Source organism: Pinus tabuliformis, chromosome 1_2 (genome assembly GCF_031772625.1).
Source record: "Pinus tabuliformis cultivar Carrire ecotype Pingquan chromosome 1_2, CPIR1, whole genome shotgun sequence".
NCBI classification, from domain to species: Eukaryota; Viridiplantae; Streptophyta; class Pinopsida; order Pinales; family Pinaceae; genus Pinus; species Pinus tabuliformis.
Genome location: NC_142298.1, coordinates 897,223,015 through 897,233,859, shown reverse-complemented (window position 1 = coordinate 897,233,859; position 10,845 = coordinate 897,223,015). Strand labels below are relative to the sequence as shown.

The window sequence follows — 10,845 nt, the reverse complement described above, 5'->3', positions numbered from 1 at the left end:
TGGGTTATCCATCAATTGCTAGGATGGAGGTTTGGATACTAAATGTGTTAAAAAATTGATCAAACAACTTGACCTTACACAAGAATTGATGCTTCGGACACCCACCAACCCTTTTTATAGCCAATAAACACAGTTTTAGACACCTGGACTTTCAATTTAAGAACCATCAACCCTTTTTATAATCAAAATAAAAAATGACTTCAAATCACACCACACAAACATAAACACACTTAGACAAATAAACAAATATACAAACAAACCCATCTAACCTAAAACATACAAAGAAACATAGCTAACTGAATTGCCCAGCGATACATAACCATTGAATCACAAGAATATGACATTTGCATTGAGCTTTCTTTTAGCTACAAATTTGAGTATAATGTTTCCGTACTGGCGGTGAGGTTGGCCTTGTATTTGATTTTTTGAAAGCGCAGCATGTCCTTCTCTCACGTGGTCTATATTTCCCTTCTTTCGTTGAGCAACTTGATTTGACAAGATCGAGCAGCAACATCAATTACCACTTGAAAAAGGGGATTTTCCAGGATGCTGAATCCAAATATGCAGTGGAAAAATCATTTTAACTGCAACAAATCAAGATTTAAACTCAATTTCTTCTGCCAAATTCCGTCACTGGAATCTCCAAAAAATCGCATTATAGACAACTCCCTTGAAAAATCCAGGCTGTCCTCTCAAATTTTATGTTACAACGTTGACCTAGCAGTCGTGCTTTAAAGTGATCACGAGCCATACTGGGTTTCCTTCGAGCAATCTCACCACAAAAATTTACATGCTACAATTTTATATATACTTTTTCAAACCCAATATCTCTGCAGGGAGCCCGTGAGCATAAGAAGCACAAAAGACATGAATTCAACTGGACGCAGCTCATATCCAGGATCCGAGACCTTGCTCTTCGCTGCCGTGGTATTCTGAGCAATGCTACCCAACCATTTGTGGGCAACTGAAAGTTCCTGGGCATTGACGGGTGTATGCAGAGAATCCGTCATTACTTCCCCTTAATCTGTCTGCAACAAAAAATCGATATGAATTATCTTGTACAGATGCACTGCAAGATCCGCTCATATTAACGACATTCATTGCTTGTTGTAGCATGTACGGTTTTTCCAAATGCGATTTGATATTTGCTGTGGATTGCAGACTTCAAGCGGTTCAACCATTTTCCAGTATTGAAGATGTGGAACTTGAGAAGATGTGGAACTCGATCTAGACATAAATTGAAGTTATTTCTCTAGATCTAGCCAATGGCCTACCTATCCTCAATATCTACACAGGTTATTATATGCCAGCATCCACTCCACCAACCAATTAAAAATAGCCAATTAGACAACACAGAAACAGATCCAATTTGAAACCCTTAAAACTGAATCATTGATGGCTCATGGAGATTCATGAATTATCTCCAGCACATACAACAAATGCACACCAAGAATAAAATGTACTCACACAAACATGAAAATCAAACACTAACTAATCTATATATAGAGGATTAGCCCTCACAACTCTCACATTTTCATGTCCGTCCTATAAGCAAATCAAGTCAGAACAGGTTCTCATCCAATGATAAAAATTGAAAAATAATAAGAGATTGTGCACACAACAAATCACATACTGTTTATTGATAACATAAAGAAGTTACATATATAACAATTAGATTTCTTATTTTTAAATGATAAGATTCGAAAAAAGTAGATATATCACTCATGGACAACACACATAAGGAAATAACTACTTTTATACACATAGAAAACTAACTACTTTTAAAATAAATTCGTAATGACAACTCACATCAACACATAAATAATCTATTATTTTAATATAATAATCTATTATTTATCCACATTAAAAAGTAATAAAAAATAAATAAATACCTAATTATTTCTATCATTTTCATTCATTTACATAAAAAAAATTTAATTTTTCTACAAATATAATATTAATAATCCACGGGTGAACATTCACCGGCAATTAGAAGTCATAATTTTGGCACCTACTGCATCGAATTTTCACACGACGTTTAATTATATCTACGGTCCATTTGACTACACCGATATCACTTACATAAAATAAGAATAAGTGGGAACAATGACCAGACCTGGGCAACGATTACCCTCAGTCTTCTGTCTTCGCCCCTCAATCACGGCGGTTCTTCCCCCTTCTCCTAATTTTTTTATTTCAAACATTATGATGAAGTACACGTCGTTTCTCTTTATTTTCTCCTTAGCATTGTCATGTAAAGGTTAATAATTATTTTCTCTTTAGCATGCTCATGAAAAGGTTGATAATAATAATAATAGAGAAAAAATTATTTCACAGAAAAAAAATTAATATTTTATGAATTTTAGTAACTTAATATAATTTTTATTATTTTGATAAATATAGTTATTAGAATTTCTAAACCAATATAAAAAATATTGAAATAACTGATATCTTATTAACATACAATTAAAATTTCTAAACCAACATATAAAAAAAATTGAAATAATTGAAATCTTATAAAATGAATATTGAAATAATTGATATCTTATTAACATAGAGCTTGAATTTTTAAACCAATATAAAAATATATATATATTGAAATAATTGAGATATTATTAAGATAGATCTTAACATTGTTTTGTAAGTGATAGAGTTGAGTATTTTATCAAAAATATTAATTAATGTGTTTAACTTGACAAAGATTTCAAAACACTTTTAATTACTCTGTTTCCAAGTTAGAAAATGATAAAATTAAATTTTTAAGATCTTTCATTAGGATAATTTATAGATGAAGATTTAGGGTTGAAAAATGGTAAGATTTTTTAGAGGGCTTAGGATTGAAATATGGTGTGATATTTGCACATAAACCCTCTCATTGATGCATAAATGTGTTTAAAGAAGACCAAAAAGTTCTTAGGGAGGATGGGGAATTCCTTCTAGATTGGAAAACATGGATGTGCAATTTGTTTTTGGGGAAAGTTCTTAACCTAAAAGGATTGGATCTCTCAAGTGTTCTAATAAATTTAATAATAATCATGAGATGTAATGACAATACGTTATGATTCTTCTAAAACTTATAACAATCTAGAAAGATAAGATCACTTGGTTTTTCTCATGAATCCGACAACATGAAATATAATGGCAATATAATGTGACTCTTCTAAAATGAGGAAAAAAAAGCTTTAAATGCTCAGAATCCAGTAGTCATATGTCTTCCATAACTCATAATAATAATGTTTTTAAGTAAAATTCATATTACAAAGCAAACGTGCAATGCCTTGAGTTCTAACTTAAGTAATTGAATGTGTGATTTAGTTTTCCCTGCACCTTAAATCAATTCCTACACAAAAGGAGTGTGTCTCATTGTAATTCACACTAGTAATACACACTAGTAATATGCTAATATGCCTTGGGATGTTTCAACTTTTGTTAAGGCATAAATTTTTTGCTCATGTTGAGTTATAGACTGTAGTCTATACTTGCAATTTTATAATCTGTCATAAAAATATGCGTGGGGATGTTTCAACTCTGGTTAACGCATAAATTTCTTGCTAAATGTTGAGTTATAGGTTGTAGTCCATAATTGCAATTTCATAGTCTCTCATAAAAATCTTAACTCGAACTTCATAGTCTGCCATGAAAATGGAGTTTTATGGCGATATACTTATCCTTCGTTCCAAGTCATTGGAATGCCACATGGCACCTTCATGGCTCTGGATTTACTCTAAGTGGCAATGGCACGTGGACCTACCGTTCACAGCTCTGGACCAGGGCATTCGGGCTTGCCTGTGATACTGTTGTGTTGGTATACGTCTTGAACAAAGGTCGAAATCCACGCGTAGGATGGAGCCGCTGGTCCATGTCACGCCGGACTGGGCTCCACTCAGCGTCGTTCGTTATAACTCGCGCGTTTTAGTCTGTGGCCGCGGGCCCACGGGCTAGTTGGTCCACCACGGCATATCCTACGTAGGGACAGTAGTACAAACTCCGATTACAAATTCGTCATAACACAACCCAATGACCACAATGCAAAACTTACGTGGGGTCCTTCACTCTGGCTACGTAGCTGGAGTCTTCTTGACCAGTGGTTTGACAGCGGAGGGGTCCGTTGGCCACAATCAAACTGAAATACGTAAAATTTGTCCCGGAGCCCACAGGTTCGAGAACAGATGACCCACTCAGTCCTCACCACATCGGGTCGGTTCCCTTCAGCATAATGGGTGGCGCTTTGACTCTCCCAGGGCCCAAGAAGGCCGCAAGGCCGATAGCAGGTGGGCCTATCACCGAGGCATATTATGCCGGCCATCAGTATTGGCCGCCAACAATCATGGAAGTGAAATGGGATTTTAGCAAAGGCTTGAAGGCCGAACAATTTTCCCCACGGTCTTATATCTATCCAATTACATGGAGGGATCTAAATATATTGTCAACACATGATGAGGTATATCCCGGCACCAGAGGTGGTTTGTTAGCAGTTTGAGAAGCACCAGTTGTTTCACAGCCACAAGAAGTACCAGTGGTTTCATAGCCAGCTAGTTGTTTCACAGCCACAACAAGTACCAGTGGTTTCGTAGCCAACTAGTTGTTTCACAGCCACAACAAGTACCAGTGGTTTCGTAGCCAACGAGTTGTTTCACAGCTACAACAATTACCAGTGGTTTCATAGCCAACCGCGTTTCATAACCACAACAGTGATTTCATAGTCTCAGCCAGCACCCAACGTTTCTAATTCAATCTCTCTATTTTCAGTAGCTCCGTGCAAATTGGATGCTCTGTGAACTCCACACCCACACTGGAACTCCATGAATTTCCCTAGAATCAAGCCAAACCCCTTATTTGAATTGGGCCAACACATTTATGGCCACAAGACTGTGCCCCTGATACAGCCGAGAGGGCACTGATTGCCTCCCCATGACTCCTTCCTTCGTACGCTACCTCTCCCCATAATTAAGAATTTATTTCAATGCTAAAATAAAGCGTTAATACAGTTCAACAGATTTAATGAGAGCATTAACGAAATTCAATATTAATAATCACGCCATGTTTAAACACAGTTTCTGGTAGCAAGAGCTACTAGGCTGGATGCACTTATATATAAAATGTTTGAATGCCGACTTCTGTGACTAGAAACATCATAATTATCTTCCAGATTCATTAAAAAAAAAAAAACCAATTATGTAATAGATCCTGAAAATAATTATAATATAAAATGTTTATATACGTAAGTCAGTGCACAAAACCTAAGTTATCAAAAATAACACAACATGCCATTGATAAAAACACAGTTACTTAAGAGATTCGGAATCTTAAATCGAAACGACATGTAACTGATAAAACACATCTCACGATTAATTTTCTGGAATCCGCTGCACAAATTTTACAATACCATTTGCTGAAATCAATTATTCTGATGCAGTTAGCCTCTTATTCTATATTACATTAGGATCACTACACAAGTGATTATTACAATACAATAAATGGTAAACAACGACGTCGCCCCCCTTGGAGATTATTAAGCTGCTCGGAATTGAACCCATTTGGCGACGCTGGGAATGCCCCCATTCACCACAAACATCATGTAGTATCCAGGCGGTGCAGCTACTCCGCTGGGAGGGGCTGTCACCGACAATGAGTAAACGTTGATTGAGCTGGGAAGGAGAGCGGGTGTTGAAGCTGCGAGAGTGAGCAACCTCTGGTTCATGGAATGACTGTGTGTGGTGAACGACGGAGCGTAGATGTTCACTTGGATAACGCTGGCAATGTTCAGAGTGGCAGCCACAGTGAATACAATGTTGAAGGCAGCGCCATACCGAATGGAAGTGGAGGAGACGGAAGTTACACATGGTCGGAGAATAATGTAAACTGGGTCCAGGTAGTAAGGGCTGAAGCTTTCCAGCCGAAGGTCTGTCGGGTAGGCCGTTCCGGTGAAGACGTAACCGAAGTGGGGATTGGAGCCGCCTACCAGAATTCTTGCGTCGGCCAATATACTTGCTGAGGAGTGGTACATTCTGGCAATGTTGCTGGGTGCAAGGTTGAAGAAACGGGTGCCAAGAGGGGCATTGGGTCGGTAGAGTAAAGGGGTGAAGACGGGAGTGGTGGCCAAGTCCCACCCGGCAACGCCTTTCTGGGCGCCATTGATGATGATCACTTCTCCGTTTGGGAGAAGCAGCATGTCGCCCATGGTCCTAGGGCTAGGCATGGTCTCCATAGTCCACACAGGATTGGGGTCGGTTATCACCATTCTGCCACAGTCGTTAAGGGCGTCGATGAAGTTGCCCGCTTGTGCTGAAGCGTAACCGTTGTCGGGGCATCCCCCGCAGATGAGGACTTCGACCTTCTGAAACCCGTCGGAGGCGGAGAGGGGAAGCATGACGGAAGACCCTGTGGAAGGGTAGTTTCTAGGGCCGTCCCCGGGCATCGTAGGATAAGTCTTCACCACAACATTGTTCGTGTAGTCCAGAAGAATGGAGTCCCTGTTGGCGAAGATGAACAGGTTCCCGTCCGAGGACAGGTGAAGAAATGGGTACAGATTGTTCTCCACCTGCGCACTGGTTCGTGTCTGAGACAGGAAAGGCAGGCTGAAGGTTCCCTCACCCGGGCTTTTCGGAACGAATTCGTAGTTGAAATGTCCGGTACCACCCACGACGATGATGCGGTTGTCGGGAAGGATCTGGTTGGATGCGTACCATCGGCTGTCAGCGAGACTGGAAGACTGCGATTCATTCCAGTCGCAAGCCCAATTCGAGCAGGGGACGAAGTAGCGGATTACCCTCCCCCCATCTCTCGAACCGCCCGTCTGAATGAGCGTCCCGTTGGCGGCGAAGGCACCAGATGAACACCAGGTATCGGTGAAGATCATTAGAGGTCTGATCGTGTTGGTGCGCACGTTATATTCGATGGAATGAGCCCAACAGTCGTAAGTGAGAACCTGATCCTGCGCGTTGTAGCGGCATCGACCATTGTCGAGCAACAGCAGCGAAGGACCAAAGTTGGTCGCGTCGAACATGACGACGGTATTAAGATAAGTCGCAGTCATGTGCATGGCGGACACTCCGCCATTCTGTATGAGAAGTGTCCAACTTCCCGGCATCACCAACTGTGCTGCTGCTTCCCCTGACAGTGTGCCTAAAATCCACAGCACAATTACCATGACGTTCCATAAACAGTACTGGATATTCTGAGATAATTCCATTTATATGTTGGATTTTTTCTCCCGCTAATCTCAGATCGCGAAGGACTAACGATACAATCAATTAGCAGGTGTGGATACTGCAGGATCCCAGATTAAATAACATTTATAGAGTGACAAACTCAAAATGGTAGGTCTGCACATGTCAATAAGATTGGAATGAATCTTTGCATTGCCTTATCGCGTATCCATTACACTGTATTACGCTACCAGATAGGTTTCAGCACTGAGGTTTCTTCTAGAGTTAGCTCGGCCAAAAGAACACAAAAAAATGAATATTTAGTAGAGCATCGATGAATATTTAGTAGAGCATCGAGTTGTTTTCTCAATGGAAATTACCTCCCTCGGTTCGGAAATGAGAAGAACTAATTTCCCGTCACCTGCCTTGGATTGCAAATACAATTTTTTCTGGTTGTTCATACTGTCTTTACAATGTAGTTTTAGTTTTTTAATTTGTGTTATTGTTATTCCCCCCCCTCAACCTGAAATTATAATTCCAGGACTTGGATTGCAATTACAGTTTTTCATGGTTGTTCATACTGTCCTAGCGATGTAGTTTTAGTTTTTCCTGGTTGTTCATACTGTCCTTATTGTAATTATTGTAGTTATTGTAATTATTTTGAGAAGCGTGGTCTGAAGCATCCTATATTGAATAGAAGAATTTAAAATTTTTGTTTTATTTTTTTATATCAATAATATAACTTTTCATGGTTATTTACATAATTTAAATGATGAAGTTATAAAATTTAATTAATGAAATCATAAATTGTGGTTTGGTTTTTCAATTCTTGTTTTACACTTTATAAATATGTACAATTATTCAATTCATACAATGGTAATATAAACAACTATTCAATTTATATAATTATGATAGTTTATATTAAGAACCATGTTTTTCCGTGAAAACATTATCACAGAGATGCTGATGACTTCATCTGACGGTGAATCTCCACACCAAGTGGCGATGTATTATTATTATGCTGTTCAGTCGAAGACGGATTTTCTGCCATTAAAATGGCGTACTTTTATATGTGCAAGCAGGAGGCAAAAGAATAATTCGTTGAAAATTATGGCTGCGCTCCGAAAACAAATTATAAATCTCTCGAATTATACCATAACGATACGACAATAATGGCATCATTCAGACACTCATAGCTATTTGTATTTCATCAATCTCCCTAAATATAATGGCATCATTCATTCACTCACAAGTATTTGTATTTCATCACGTGGTCTTATCATTGTTGGGCGATATAAAATCTATGAATCAAATATGGCAAATATTCCCATTATTTTAATTCTGAAAAACTCAGAATTCAAGAGGTTCAGTTTACATTATTTTTTTAACTAACCTGCATTTCGGTTGGATTCCGTCTTTTGACGGAAGTTTTGTCAAATTTGAATGTTCTTAGGTTAGTTCGTTTTTCCAATTTATTCTCAGTTTCTTTCATGGGAAACTAAATCCCACTCAAATCCATTTTGATTAAATATTTAAAAATTACGTATTTAAACATACATGCCAATTATCCCATAAAAATAGAATGGTACCGGTCGTCTGATGTGTTTGCGTTTCCGATAGGTTCTTTCTACAATCCTAGAATCATACAGGTTACAAATACTTAAATCTAATAAATCTTTTTAATAGAAATTATTTATTTAAAACCGGAATTTCTTATTTTACAAAAAAAAAAAAAATTAATATAAAAATTACAATTTTCTATTATTTTTATATAAAAAACACTGATTTGCAATCAATTTACTATTTTATATTTTTTTTATTAAAATGAAAATTATCGATTTTATATTTTTTACATTGCAATTTACTATTTTATAATTTTTTTTCATAAAAATTACTATTTTTCTTATTTTTTAAGATATAATATTTTTATTTTTTTAATTAATTTTTTCCTATCACATCTCCCTAGAAACACCATAAAATTAAAATTGATACATATGCATGTCAAACTCAATCTTCTCGCTCACTGCCCTTGCCTTACCACTATGGTCTTCATCATAGTAGAACATTGGGAATATTGCGCAACACCACCATTGGCTATTGTAAGGTCCTTGAGTTTAGCCGAGCGCGGGCACAGGCGCGGGCTCGATAAACAGGCGCAGGCACTGTGCGATGAGCGGGCGAGCGCACACAGGCGCGGGCACAGTGAACGGGTGCGGGCGTGCGGTGCGACGAGCGGGCGAGCGCACACAGGCACGGGTGCGGTGAACGGGCGTGGGCGTGCGGTGCGACGAGCGGGCGAGCACACACGGGCGCGGGCGCGGTGAACGGGCGCGGGCGCACGGTGCGACATGCGGGTGAGCGCACACGGGCGCGACACATATGCGACGAAGTGCGATGACTTATACCCACGCGAAGGGCGTTTGCGATGAGGGGTGGCCGACCTGCGACAGGCGGGCAAGGCCGACTTAAAGAACGCCGAACGGGTGTGTGTGCGGGGTGTGTGGGCAGTCGGCTGGGCAGCCCACCCACGCACGAAGGAAGCATATATATTGGATGCGATGGAGCTCATAACTCATCACACAATTCGATCAACACATCTTCTTCGCTCTTGGAGAGAAGTGCGCAGTTTTAGAAGGAGGTTGAGCGCATAGCTCATGCGCACTCCTTGGAGATACGCACTTGTGGAAATCGCTCACGGTGAGAGGTGAAGGTGTTGGGCAAGACGTGCCCGGGTTGGATGTGCGGTTGTGATATTGTGCCGGGACTTGGCGAGGGTGTCTTGGTGACTCGGGTGAGCACCCGCCCATCGTGCAAGGTGTGCACGGAGATTGTATTGATGTAAAATTGGCTAAGTATGGGACTTGGTCTTGCCAAGACATACTTGTATATTGTAAACTGATATTCTTAATATATTATCGGGCAGACTCATTGTTCAGGGAGTTGCCCCTCCCTTTATACTGTGCAATTGTTGTTCTCTTTTATAATTGCTGTGGATAATGAATGAGTATGGGTGTTCATTAGTATAAAGGCTAACATAATATTGCTTGGTTGCGAAACACAAACTAAGTATGGAAAAGTTAATTAGGCGTAGTCCATGAACATTAGTATTGGTGAAAAGAAAGTGTTCGGTGGTCCCGCACCTCACTATAAGCAGTTGGAGGACTACCGCAAGTGTAGGGGCGTGACAGCTATGGTCACCATGCCAAGAAGTTTTCTCAGCTCTTCATTGTTTCTCACTGCCAACAAAAGGAGCAATTGTTATCTCTTGCGGCATTTCCAGCCAATTGGAGCACCTCGGCAGCGAGATATTCAAGAACAGCAGCTAGGTGACCGGGAGCTCCTCCTCTGACACGCTCGCAAGAAGTTTTCTCAGCTCTTCATCGTTTCTCACTGCCAACAGAAGGAGCAATTGTTAACTCTTGCGACATTTCCAGCCAACTGGAGCACCTCGGCAGCGAGATATTCAAGAACAACAGCTAGGTGAACATGAGCTCCTCCTCTGACACGCTCGACATACTTTATTGCCTTGAGAAATGTGGCAACACGCCAGCCGGGGAACTGAAGACCGGCCTTCGAGCTCCTTGAAACAGATTGCTTACCATCAACTGATTTCCCTCTTCCTGCCATTGCAATAACACTACTCCGCTTCCCACAGATAAATTGCGCTCCCTAAAAATGTAGTCGCAGAGATGAAGTA

General features: G+C 39.9%; 1 pseudogene; it reads right to left on the bottom strand.

Moving 5' to 3' along the window:
- Positions 1-5,512: 5,512 nt before the first annotated feature.
- LOC149208841 (aldehyde oxidase GLOX pseudogene) lies at positions 5,513-7,150 on the bottom strand (annotated as a pseudogene).
- Between the last annotated feature and the right edge of the window lie 3,695 nt (positions 7,151-10,845).